The sequence below is a fragment of the Vipera berus genome, assembly GCF_964194415.1.
Source record: "Vipera berus genome assembly, chromosome: 6".
In the NCBI taxonomy this organism is placed as follows: domain Eukaryota; kingdom Metazoa; phylum Chordata; class Lepidosauria; order Squamata; family Viperidae; genus Vipera; species Vipera berus.
In genome coordinates, this window is record NC_138208.1 from 7,020,671 (window position 1) to 7,033,056 (window position 12,386).

A 12,386-nucleotide genomic window follows, 5' to 3' on the forward strand; every position below is an offset into this window, starting at 1 on the left:
AAACCTTGATCAAAGGAAAATGACGAGCCCAAGGCTGACTTACAGATGCTACAGACACAAACCCTTCCACTCATCTGGTGATTAGGCAGTGTGTAAATCCAAGGGTGGATATTAATCAGCTGCAGCGATTGCATGCTATGAAACAAGAACACGGTTCTAAAAGGAACAAGAGATAAACAAAAAACGGGGCCCTGCCACCCAAAGTTTCTTGAGGAAGTTGCAAAATTACAAACGACAACGAAGGTAATTGGGTAGTACATGCATTGCCTGGGAAATAAGATAGAGCTTGACGGTTCTGAAAACATTTACCAGCACAGCCATTTTATTCCAATGGGGCTGAAGTGGAAATTATTTCGGTTCGAGACCCCTCAAAAGTCCCCTTTAAGCAGAGCCGTCTCAGTTGAGGCAGTTTCTGAAATGTCTAGGGAGATTCTGTCTATTATTTTAAAAAAAATATATGAAATGTTTATGAACAATTAACCTTGCTCAGTACCCATTGCTGATTGTTGCTTAGCCAACAGGCAAACTCCCATCAGATGCTGTTATCCAGTATATGTTTCAAAATCTTCATAGGAACATATGCCTTTATTAGAGATCAGAGGCCAGTCAACCACTTTACCAAAATATAGACTCGAATATTTAGTTTAACAAAAGGTATAGCCTTACGTCAGACATGTCAAACACAAGGCCCGGGGGCCAGATCCGGCCCGCAAAGTGGTTTCATGTGGCCCCCGAAGCCATCCTGGAAACAGTGAGGGAATGGCCCCCACTGCCTTGGCCCTGGCCCAGAGACCCTCCTTCTGCCAGAGACCCTCAGATCTGTCCCACTCCTGCCCAGGCCCCCATAGGCACCCTTGATGCCAATGATGTAGAGCTGGCCATGCCCACCCAGTAGGCCATACGCACTCCAGCTGCGCCCACCCAGTAGGCTGCGCCCACCCTGGCCATACCAACCCAGCCCCCCGAGGGCAACCACAATGGTAATGTGGCCCTCAATGAAATTGAGTTTGACACCCCTGCCTTACGTCTTAAATATGACCAAAGGTTGGGGAAATGGTTTGTTTTTCAGGCGTTTCACGTTCAACTAAAAATGCAAAGAGGTATTTCAAAAGAGCTATAAATATATAGTATATATGATTTTTCCGGGGTGGGGTGGGGAAGGGAAACATCTATTATTCTCATTTTACAGAATTTTATTGAGTTTTACGCAAACATTGAATAGATGCTGTTTAGGTAAGTCAATTATAAGCCGGAATCCATAGGAATTTGATTCTTAAAACGTTTACTCCTTTGGTTAGTGTTTTGAAAGCTGAACTAGAAGTGAAGCAGCAAACACACAGAAGTCATTAAAATAGAGATTGAGGAAATTAGGTCAGCCATATTATGCCAGTAACTTGTTTTGGCCTCTTCAATTTTCTCCTGCTGAAAGTGATCCCGCCAGGACGAAGAAATTCAAATGAGCCACATAAATCAAGAATGTTTTGAATCATTGATATGACAGACACTGAAGGGGACAGTTAAACCAGTCTTTGCATGATTGTTTCAGAACATACCAACTTTAGTTTTAGGTTATTCGTGGCTGTTTTGTACTGGTTAATGACTCCATTCCTACCAACCTCATAGAAGAAGGTAGGAATTTAATATCCAACACATCTGGATGGTACTAATATATGGAAGGTTGTCTGAGGGATTTAGACACAGTATTGTATTATATTATATTGGCTCAGTGGGTTAGGACGCTGAGCTTGTCGATCAGAAGGTCGGCAGTTTGGCGGGTCGAATCCCGAGTGCCGCGTAGCAGAGTGAGCGCCTGTTACTCGTCCCAGCTTCTGCCAACCTAGCAGTTTGAAAGCACGTAAAAATGCAAGTAGAAAAATAGGGACCACTCCGGTGGGAAGGTAACGGCGTTCCGTGCGCCTTTGGCGTCTAGTCATGCTGGCCACATGACCACGGAGACGTCCTCGGACAAGCGCTGGCTCTTCGGCTTTGAAACGGAGATGAGCACCGGCCCCTAGAGTCAGAAACGACTAGCACGCATGTGTGGGGGAACCTTTACCTTTACCTTTTATATTATTATATTAGATGACCTCCTTGGTGATTTTGTAATATGATGATGACCAGTTGACGGATATTCTCATGAAGGAATCCTAAAATAGATCTAGCTTATTTAATTTACAGACCTTCACTGGAATTGAGAAAAGGTACCCAGATCACAAGACGTTCCACAGAGAAAACAAGACTTCAGTTTCCTGCAATTGTTTCTGACTCACGTCAACTGGAAACAAGTAAATTATGTAACGAGAAATGAATGCAGGGCAAAAGAGAAAATGAGAAAGGTGTTGTGTTGGCCCTGCATTTTTGCATAAAACTTCCTGGAATTAATTAGCAATCATTAATTCTTGGATTCTTCACCGGATGTCTCTTCCAATGTAATGAAATTAATGTCAATTATAATTTTCCTCTTGTTGTTGTCATGGTATTGCTAAAAGACATTCTAAGAGGGAAATTTTTAGGACTGTTACAAAAGCAGTCCATTTTTTTTTTCCTTTCCTTGGAAAACTGCTTCCATTTAAATGTTAGGGAGTTTGATTAGACCTAGTTTTAGGGTGGCATTGCAAAGCAATATTTTTTTTAAAAAAAACCTGCCCATTGTGTTTCCCTGTGAAGAAGAGAAAGGTAAAAAACAAAAAGTCTTCCAAACACAGTTCAGTTTTGTGATGCCAGCAAGTTCATAGGATCCAGCCATACTCTTGAAACCAAGTTAGCAACTCCCAACTAGCTAGGATTATATCTCAGAGTGTGGGTGATCCATCACTGGAGCTTTTCAAAAATAGATTGGACAACCATTTGACTGGGATGGAATAAAGTCTCCTGCCTTGAGCAGGGAGATGGACTAGAAGACCTCCAAGGTCCCTTCGGCCCTACGATTCTACGTTCTAAACTATCTCAATGCCCGCACCTCGTGTGCGGGACTGCATGCGCATGTGTGCACGTGAACCAGCCCACTGCTCACATGGCCCAGTTGCAAATAGGCCACAGCCCGGTTGTGGCCCACAGCAGTGGTGGGATTCAAATAGGTGAACAACCGGTTCTATGTGTGGATGCCGCTTCCGGAAGTCCATTCTGGGCCTGGGCAACAAAAAATGAGCTACCGGTTTTGCCGAAGTGGCATGAACTAGCTGAATTCCTCCAATGGCCCACAGGTTGGGGACCCCTGATCTAGTCCAACTGCCGTGCTCAAGCAGCAGACCCTATACCATTTCTGACAAGCGGCTGTCCAGTCTCTTCTTGAAAGCCTCCAGTGATGGAGCACCCACAACTTCTGAAGGCAAGATGTTCCATGGGTTGATTCTCACTGTCAGGAAATTTCTCCTTAGATCTAGGTTGAATCTCTCCTTGATCAGTTTCCATCCACTGTTCCATCCACTTGTCTGGCCTTCAGGTGCTTTGTAAAATACTGTAGGTTGTTCCCCCTCCTCTCTGTGGCAGCTCCTCCAATATTGGAACACTGCTATCATGTCTCCCCTGGTCCTTCTCTTCACTAACTATCCATGCCCAGTTCTTGCAACCATATGTTTTAGCCTCCAGTCCCCTAATCATCTTTGTTGCTCTTCTCTGCACTCTTTCCAGTGTCTCAACATCTTTTTCATAGTGCGGTGACCAAAATTGGATGTAGTATTCTAGGTGTGGATGGGGTACACATCCACACCTTTTAATGTTAACATTTAAGATATAATAAAACTTTATATGAATGAACTGGAGAAGGTAATTTTGGGTTGTCCTATTAAAGTGTTTTGTTCCAGAATCGGTATCCATAAGGCCACACTTGGAATATTACATCCAGTTTTGGTCACCACGATTGAAAAAGGTTGTTGAGACTCTGGAAAGAGTACGGAGAAGAACAACAAAGATGATCAGGGGACTGGAGGCAAAAACATATAAGGAACAGTTGCTGGAATTGGGTATGTGTAGTTTAATGAAGAGAAGGGTGAGGGGTGACATGATAGCAATCTTCCAATATCTCAGGGGTTGTCCCAAAGAAGAGGGAGTCAAGCTATTCTCCAAAGCACCTGAAGGCAGGACAAGAAGCAACAGATGGAAACTAATCAAGGAGAGAAGCAACCTAAGGAGAACAATTAACCAGTGGAACCACCTGCCTCCAGAAGCTGTGAATGCTCCAACACTGGAAGTTTTTTAAGAAGAGACTGGACAGCATTTGTCTGAAATAGAATAGGGTTTCCTGCCTGAGCAGGGGGTTGGACTAGATGACCTCCAAGGTCCCTTACAACTCTACTTGGATTGAAGTAGTGCAAGATTGGAAGATATGGAGAGGCCTGGCCCATAGAATCATTATTGTTATTGTTATATTACATTGTGACAAAATGGCCCCCTCCGAAGGTTCACTGCATGAAATCTGTCATCCAGACGGCACTGCTGCCTAAGGATTAAATAATCTAGATATCCACCCACAGGTTTAGCCACCCCAGTAGCTGCTCATACCTAATTTACTTTCATTCGTGGTTTTATTTATCACTTTATTGTTGATTTATTCCTCACCTGTGCTGTGTGTTTCTAAAACGGCTCGCTGAAATTTTACATTTTGATACACCTTGTGTACGCTGCTTTTGTGAGCTTTTTACGCATTCGTGCCGTCTTCTGTTCCATAAATAGTTGGCATGAAAATTTCCTAGCTGGGCGCAGAGTTCAGGCACTGCTGACCTCCGCAGAAGGGCTAAATACTGAATTGCTAGTCAACTAGTGCAATTTCACATATCCACGTGAGGCAATGCAGCTGAAATTCACAAAGGTTCACAGCTTTTGTTATATAATAGGATCTCCACCTTTATCTCTGTTTTTACCTCTGGCAAATATTATACTTCCTGCAGCAATGAAAGGAAAGCCAAGAATTTTATCCTCCTGTAATCTTCTTACTGCGTGTATATCAGTATTTATGGCATGTATTTATGACAGTTTTGTGTATGTGTGTGTGTGTGTGTGTGTGATTGTGTGACCCTCTGACAAGCAAAGTCAATGGGGAAAGCCAGATTCACTTAACAACTGTGTTACTTAACAACTGTGGCAAGAAAGGAAATAAAATGGGGCGATATTCACTTAAAATGGTCTTACTTAGCTACAGAAACGTTGGTCCTAAGCAGTGGTGGGGTTCAACTGGTTTGCACCACTTTGGCAGAACCGGTAGCTAATGTTTTGTTGCCCAGGCCCAGAACGGACTTCCGGAAGCGGCATCCACACAGAGAACCGGTTGTTCACCTATTTCAATCCTACCGCTGATGTATTTCATGCAACCTCCATATTGCTTTCAATTACCTTCCGCTAGGGTACATGGGAAAAAAAATATGTTTTTTCCCCTCCACGTTCATGCAGGTTATCTCATTCTTGAATACAACTAGCACCTCCTTGCAAAATAATAGATGAATAACTGTTATGGTCATTTTTTTTTTACAACGTGTGCACATTGGCGCACACGAAACATGAAATTTTCTCGCCTGCTCTCCGAAGCGTACACGTGCATAACACACATTTAAACATGCTACATACAGCGTGTGTATAAACCTACACCTTTACATATAAATAACATATACGTATTAATCACTGTCCATCTTGAGTACGTAGCAGAAAAGAGGAAGCTGCAGAGTTCACAAAGTTAATACCGTGTGGAACGAAACTGTTTACTGACTCTGGATGTTCCGCTTCGGATACCACGAACGATGTGAATCATGTAAGTTGCGTAATGGCATTGCAACTCCCAAAACATCACTGTGGATGTTAAATACAGATAAATGAGAACCTTAGTTCTGATAGGTAAAGGTAAAGGTAAAGATTCCCCCGCACATGCGTGCTAGTCGTTTCCAACTCTAGGGGCCGGTGCTCATCTCCGTTTCAAAGCCGAAGAGCCAGCACTTGTCCGAGGACGTCTCCGTGGTCATGTGGCCGGCATGACTAGACGCCAAAGGCGCACGGAACGCTGTTACCTTCCCAACGTAGTGGTCCCTATTTTTCTACTTGCATTTTTACGTGCTTTTGAACTGCTAGGTTGGCAGAAGCTGGGACGAGTAACAGGCGCTCACTCTGTTAGGCGGCACTCGGGATTCGACCCACCAAACTGCCGACCTTCTGATCGACAAGCTCAGCTTCCTAACCCACTGAGCCACCGCGTCCCTTTTTAGTTCTGATACCTGCACCTAATTCTGCAGAAAGACCAATATTTTTGATAGCAACTGTCAAAGATTACCGAACAGCAAGAAACATGCTTAGAAGGAAGCATTTGAAGGGAAACCACAAAAAGCCATTCATAGAACAATGGAAGGGACCTCAGAGGTCTTCTAGTCCAACCCCCAGCTCAAACAGGAGAAAAAAGGAGGCCGGACAACCCTTCCTATTTGTGAGGTCCTTGGTGTTCTCTCATCTTGGTGGTTGGCTGGTTTCATTACCAAACTAGGTAACGTCATCAGTAATGAAATGTCTGCAAGAAAACCACCAAGCACAGAGAGCACCAAGGACCCCACAGTCCTCCTCCTCCTCCTCCTATTCCTCCTCCTCCTCCTCCCCTTCTCTTTTTCCTCCATTCCAGAAACTTCTCTCCCTTCCAGTATTGATGAGGTTACCTAGTTGGGTCATGAAACGTCTGCAAGAAAACAACCAAGCTCAGAGAGAGCGCCAAGGACCCCACAGTCCTCCTCCTCCTCCTCCTTTACTCCTTCCCTTCCTCCTCCATTCCGCAAGCCCCACTGTCTCCTAGCACTGATGATGTTAGCCAGTTGGGTCATGAAACGTCTGCAAGAAAATAAGCCAAGCTCAGAGGGAGTACCAAGGGTCCCACAGTGCAACACTGAGCTACAAATATTCTCTTCTATCAGCACCATTCATAAATGAGACAGTTGTTAAGTTGTTGTTCTTGTTAGTTGCGAAGTCGTGTCTGACCCATCACGACCCCATGGACAATGTTCCTCCAGGCCTTCCTGTCCTCTACCATCTTCTGGAGTCCATTTAAGCTCACGCCTCCTGCTTCAGTAACTCCATCCAACCACCTCATTCTCTGTTGTCCCTTCCTTCTCTTGCCCTCAATCTTTCCCAGCATTAGGCTCTTCTCTGGGGAGTCCTTCCTTCTCATTAGGTGGCCAAAGTATTTGAGTTTTAGCTTCAGGATCTGGCCTTCTAAAGAGCAGTCAGGGTTATTCTCCTCTACGACTGACCGGTTTGATCGCCTTGCAGTCCAAGGGACTCGCAGGAGTCTTCTCCAGCACCATAGTTCAAAGGCCTCAATTCTTTGGCACGCAGCCTTTCTTAAAATACCTTAATAATAATTCTACCCTATAAAATTTTAATACACATTAAAAAATTAAAATGCAGGCCTATTCAAAATGATAGTCTATTGATTAATGAGTCTTCTCCAGCACCAGAGTTCAAAGGCCTCCATGCTTTGGCGCTCAGCCTTTCTTATGGTCCAACTTTCACAGTATGTTTTGCCGATTTTCTGACCTTTCTGGCCACAGTTGTTCAGTGAATTATTGCAGTTGTTAAGTGAGGAGTTCTTAAGTGAATCTGGCTTCCCCATTGCCTTTGCCGGTCAGAAGGTTGCAAAGGGAAACACGTGACTCCTTGCGACCCTGCAACCGTCATAAGTACATGCCAGTTGCCAAGCATCTGAATTTTGATCACGGGACCACGGAGGATGCTGCGACGGTCATAAGTGTGAAAGTCCCTTTTTTTTTAGTGCTGTTGTAACTTTGAACGGTCACTAAATGAAGTGCTGTAAGTCGAGGAATACCTGTATTTTCTTCCCAGAGTGGGGAGTGCTCGATTCAGCCCTTCACTGCTTCTAGTTCAGGGCTTTTCAACCAGTGGTACGGGTACCACCTGTGGTACATTGGCACCTAGCAGGTGGTACACGACCATCCTGGAAAAGTGGTAGAGTAGGAGGGGAATGAGCTGAACCGGTGGCAGCACTGCACAAGCCTGAGCGAGAGACGGCTGGAGCTGCAGGGCTGTCAGGGCTCAGCGGAAGTGCCAGGATCAGCGCCAGGCTCCAGCTGGAGCTCGGCGCTGATGCTGCACTTCCGCTGAGCCCAGATGAAGCGCCGATCAGCTGGAATGTTGCAGCATCTCCAGGGTCTTGTGATTTACATTCAGATGCTTGGATACTGATTCATATTTATGACAGTCACAGTGTCCAACCACCCAGCAGAGGTGGGGGGGAATAAAAACCAAATACCATCCCACCCCCACTGCCAATCCTCAACAGAAATGCTCGGACAATGAAAACCTCGGATAGGAGGAAGAGTGCCACCGGGCAGGCAGGCACGTGTCTTGCTCAGCTGTGGCTTGGGGGCACTTTTTTCTGTGCCATTATAACTTCGAACAGTCACTAAGCAAACTGTTGTAAGTCAAGGACTACCTGTACTTCATCACTTTTTTCCTTTATTTTTGTTTTGGTCAACAAGTTTTTGACACCTTGCTAGGCGACTGGTGGTCCTCGGATGTTGCCAGATCCTGAAAGTGGTACAATGGGTGAAAAAGTTGAAAAGCCGTGTTCTAGTTGACCCAACTCCTAGCCAGTGATAGGGATCCCTTCCCCACAATCCTGGGTGGAAACTCACCAAGGAGTTTTCCCAGTCAGCGGGAAAAGCTCTCCCTACAGAACTGGTCCCTGGCGCCTAAAAAATTGGGGGGCTCTGAACTAGAAGACCTCCAAGGTCCCTTCCAGCTCTATTCTAATTGAAAAATTTTTGCAAGGGAAGAAATGCTGTCAACATTCAGTCAGACCCGAAAAACTCATTAGCGGATTTGTATTCCACTGGTCTAGAATGCAAACCATTCAATGCTACAGGAATTAATCTCTCTCTCTCTCTCTCTCTCTCTCTCTCTCTCTCTCTCTCTCTCTCTCTCTCTCTCTCTCTCTCACTCACTCTCTCTCTCTCTCTCTCTCTCTCCCCCTACCTACTTATCTATCTATCTATCTATCTATCTATCTATCTATCTATCTATCTATCTATCTACCTACCTACCTACCTACCTACCTACCTACCTACCTACCTATCTATCTATCTATCTATCTATCTATCTATCTATCTATCTATCTATCTATTTATCTATCTATCTATCATCTATCTATCTATCTATCTATCTATCTATCTATCTATCTTCTCTCTCTCTTCTCCCTCCTCTCTTCTCTCTCTCCCTCTTTATCTATCTTCTCTCTCTCTTCTCTCACTCTCTTAATGAATCAAAACTTTGCAACGGAGTTTCATTCGGAAAGAGAATCGCAGCCCGACATTCTTGCACTTCCTCAACTTCACAGGACTAGAAACATTGTTTTGTCTTTTGATTGCTTCCTCTGCCTCTTAGGTTGACCCTGTGGGGGGGTTGCCTTTCCCCTGCCAATCAAATCTCATTTGATTCTTGTAAACAACCTAGCAGGTGAATAGGTATCTCCTTCCCCCCCCCTCCCCAAACCCTCTTACACCTGTATATTTTTTTTAAAAAAAATGTTCCAATATTTGAGGGGCTGCCACAAAAAAGGGGGAGGGTCCACCTATTATTCTCCAAGGCACCTGAAGGCAGGGCAAGAAGCAATGGATGGAAAGTAATTAAGGAGAGAAGCAACCTGGAATTAAGGATATATATTTTTTTTTCCTAACAGGGACAACCATCAGTCAGTGGAACAGTTTAAGACAAGAAAATGTTTTTTGCAAAACAAGGAAGGACTTGCCAGTCCTATGTATAACGTTAGCATAAGCATCTTTGATGGGAAATTAATCTTGGTATACTTCTCATAGATTCCACGATTCTATTCTATTATCATAGATTAATAGGACTAGGGGTTGATATGATAGCTGTGTTCCAATATCTCAGGGGCTGCCACACAGAAGAGGGAGTCAACCTATTCTCCAAAGCCCCTGAAGGCAGGAGAAGAAGCAACTAACCACGGAGAGAAGCAACCTAGAACTTAAGGAGGAATTTCCTGACAGTGGGAACAATTAACCAGTGGAACAACCTGCCTCCAGAAGTTGTGGGTGCTCCAACACTGGAGGATTTTCAAGAAGAGACTGGACAAGGACTTGTCTGAAACGGCATAGGCTCTTCTTGCTGGAGCAGGGGTTGGACTAGAAGACCTCCAAGGTCCCTTCCAGAATTCCGTTACTCTGTTCTGTGCTAAATTAAAATCCAAAGGGTCTTACTTTTTCCGAAACTGAAGACCTGCCGAAACCGAGTGACTTGGCGAAATTGAAAGCGGCTACTGTGTTCGCTTTTCCAAGAAGCAAATCTACTTAAGACAGATTTTTTTTCTTTAAAAAAAAAAGCTATTCTTCAGGAGCGAGGTTTGTGGCACACAACCCCCCCCCGCCTCCTAGGAGACACGCACCGGGTCAGACTTCCACGTGCAAGCCCGTGTTATTATTTTCAAGCCCCCCCCCCCGCCTCCCCAAGCGCCACGTGGAACCGAAAAAGCAAAGAAGGCATTTCAGAACAACTCTCTTTTTTTTTTTCTCCTTGCGCACCCTGCAAACCTTCCCTCTTCAATTCTCCAAGCCTGGTCGTCTTTCTTTTTCTTTTTTTAAAAAAAAACTAATAAAAAAAATCAGACCTGTGCCTTCCCTTCAAAAACCCGGGCAGAAAAATAAGCTCGGTTGTCTGAACACGGCACGATCTCCCCCGGCTTGGAAGAGCGACGCGGAAAAGCCGGGGGGATCCTTCCTTCCTTCCTAGGGGAGAAATCGGACTCTGAAAGCGGCAACGCGCCTTAGCAAAGAGACGCTCTTCGGAAAAGTTGGAGAACTGATTTTTTTTTAAAAAAAAGATGTACTGCATGCGAGAGAGAGAGAGAGAGAGGAAGAGAGGAGAGGAGAGGAGAGGAGAGGAGAGGAGAGGAGAGGAGAGGAGAAGAGAGGAGAGGAGAGGAGAGGAGAGGAGAGGAGAGGAGAGGAGAGAGAGAGAGAAGAAGATGATAGATAGATAGATAGATAGATAGATAGATAGATAGATAGATAGATAGATAGATAGATAGATAGATAGATAGATAGATAGATAGATGAGAGAGGAGAGGAGAGGAGAGGAGAGGAGAGAGAGAGAGAGGAGAGAGAAAGATGAGACAGAGAGAGAGAGAGAGAGAGAGAGAGAGAGAGAGAGAGAGAGAGAGAGAGAGAGAGAGAGAGAGAGAGAGAGAGAGAGAGAGAGAGAGAGAGAGAGAGAGAGGAGAGGAGAGGAGAGAGAGAGAGAAGAGAAGAGAGAGAAAGTAGATAGATAGATAGATAGATAGATAGATAGATAGATAGATAGATAGATAGATAGATAGATAGATAGATAGATAGATAGATGAGAGAGGAAGAGAAGATAGATAGATAGATAGATAGATAGATAGATAGATAGATAGATAGATAGATAGATAGATAGATAGATAGATAGACAGACAGACAGACAGACAGACAGAAGAGAGAGGAGAGGAGAGGAGAAGAGAAGAGAAGAGAAGAGAAGAGAAGAGAAGAGAAGAGAAGAGAAGAGAAGAGAAGAGAAGAGAAGAGAAGAGAAGAGAAGAGAAGAGAAGAGAAGAGGAGACAGACAGACAGATAGATAGACAGACAGACGGACCTGCTGAAAGCGGAAGTCCGCGGCAGGTGTAACGAGCGATATTCTTTAAGGAGAAGAAGAAGAATAAAAAAAAAGGAAAGAGTCGGTTTCAAGAAGGAATCAAATCTCGCCTGGGGGGGGGCATTTTTATTCCTGGGGAATGCGGGGTTTAAATGGGACCACCACCACCCCTCCAACGCACGAAAGGAACCCCGGATGGGACTCACCGCGCCGCTGACGGACTCAGCCCCGGAGCAAGTGCCTCCTCGGCGGAGAGAAGGTCCCGAGAGCGGCGCGACACCGGCGCTGCCAAGCACTCGCGCTGGCCGGGGAAGAGCAATCCGACCCGGGGAGCGGGCGCTTCTCGGGTGCCGCCTGGAGAGCTGCTGGCCCGGCAGGAACGAGGCGCCGCGAGCGGGCAAGCCGGAGTGGCGGCGACTTGCGGCGAGGCGGCGAGGGAAGGAGGGCGGGAGGCAGGGCGGGCTCGGATTACACGCGCGCCGGCCTCTCGGAGCCCTCCCCGGGCCCGCCTCCGCCGCCCCGGCAGCGCCTCCGCCGGAGCCCCCGAGACCCGCTGAGCCGAGCGGAGCCAAAGGGAGGGAGGGATTGAGAGGAGGAAGGAAGGAAGGAAGGAGGGAAGGAAGGAAGGAAGGAAGGAAGGAAGGAAGGAAGGAAGGAAGGAAGGAAGGAAGGAAGGAAGGAAGGAAGGAAGGAAGGCGAGATGGAGAGATGAAGGCAATGGGGGAGAGAGGGAGGGAGGGATTGATAGAAGGAAGGAAGGAAGCAGCGAAGAAAGGAAG

General features: G+C 45.7%; 1 protein-coding gene across 1 annotated transcript in view; it reads right to left on the minus strand.

Moving 5' to 3' along the window:
* Positions 1-12,043, minus strand: part of SEMA3C (semaphorin 3C) — a 181,683-nt gene extending 169,640 nt beyond the window's left edge. Inside the window, exon 1 of the mRNA XM_081331359.1 lies at positions 11,814-12,043. The gene's annotated coding sequence lies outside the window, so the exon portion shown is untranslated. The remainder of the gene's footprint in view (positions 1-11,813) is intronic.
* Positions 12,044-12,386: the final 343 nt, after the last annotated feature.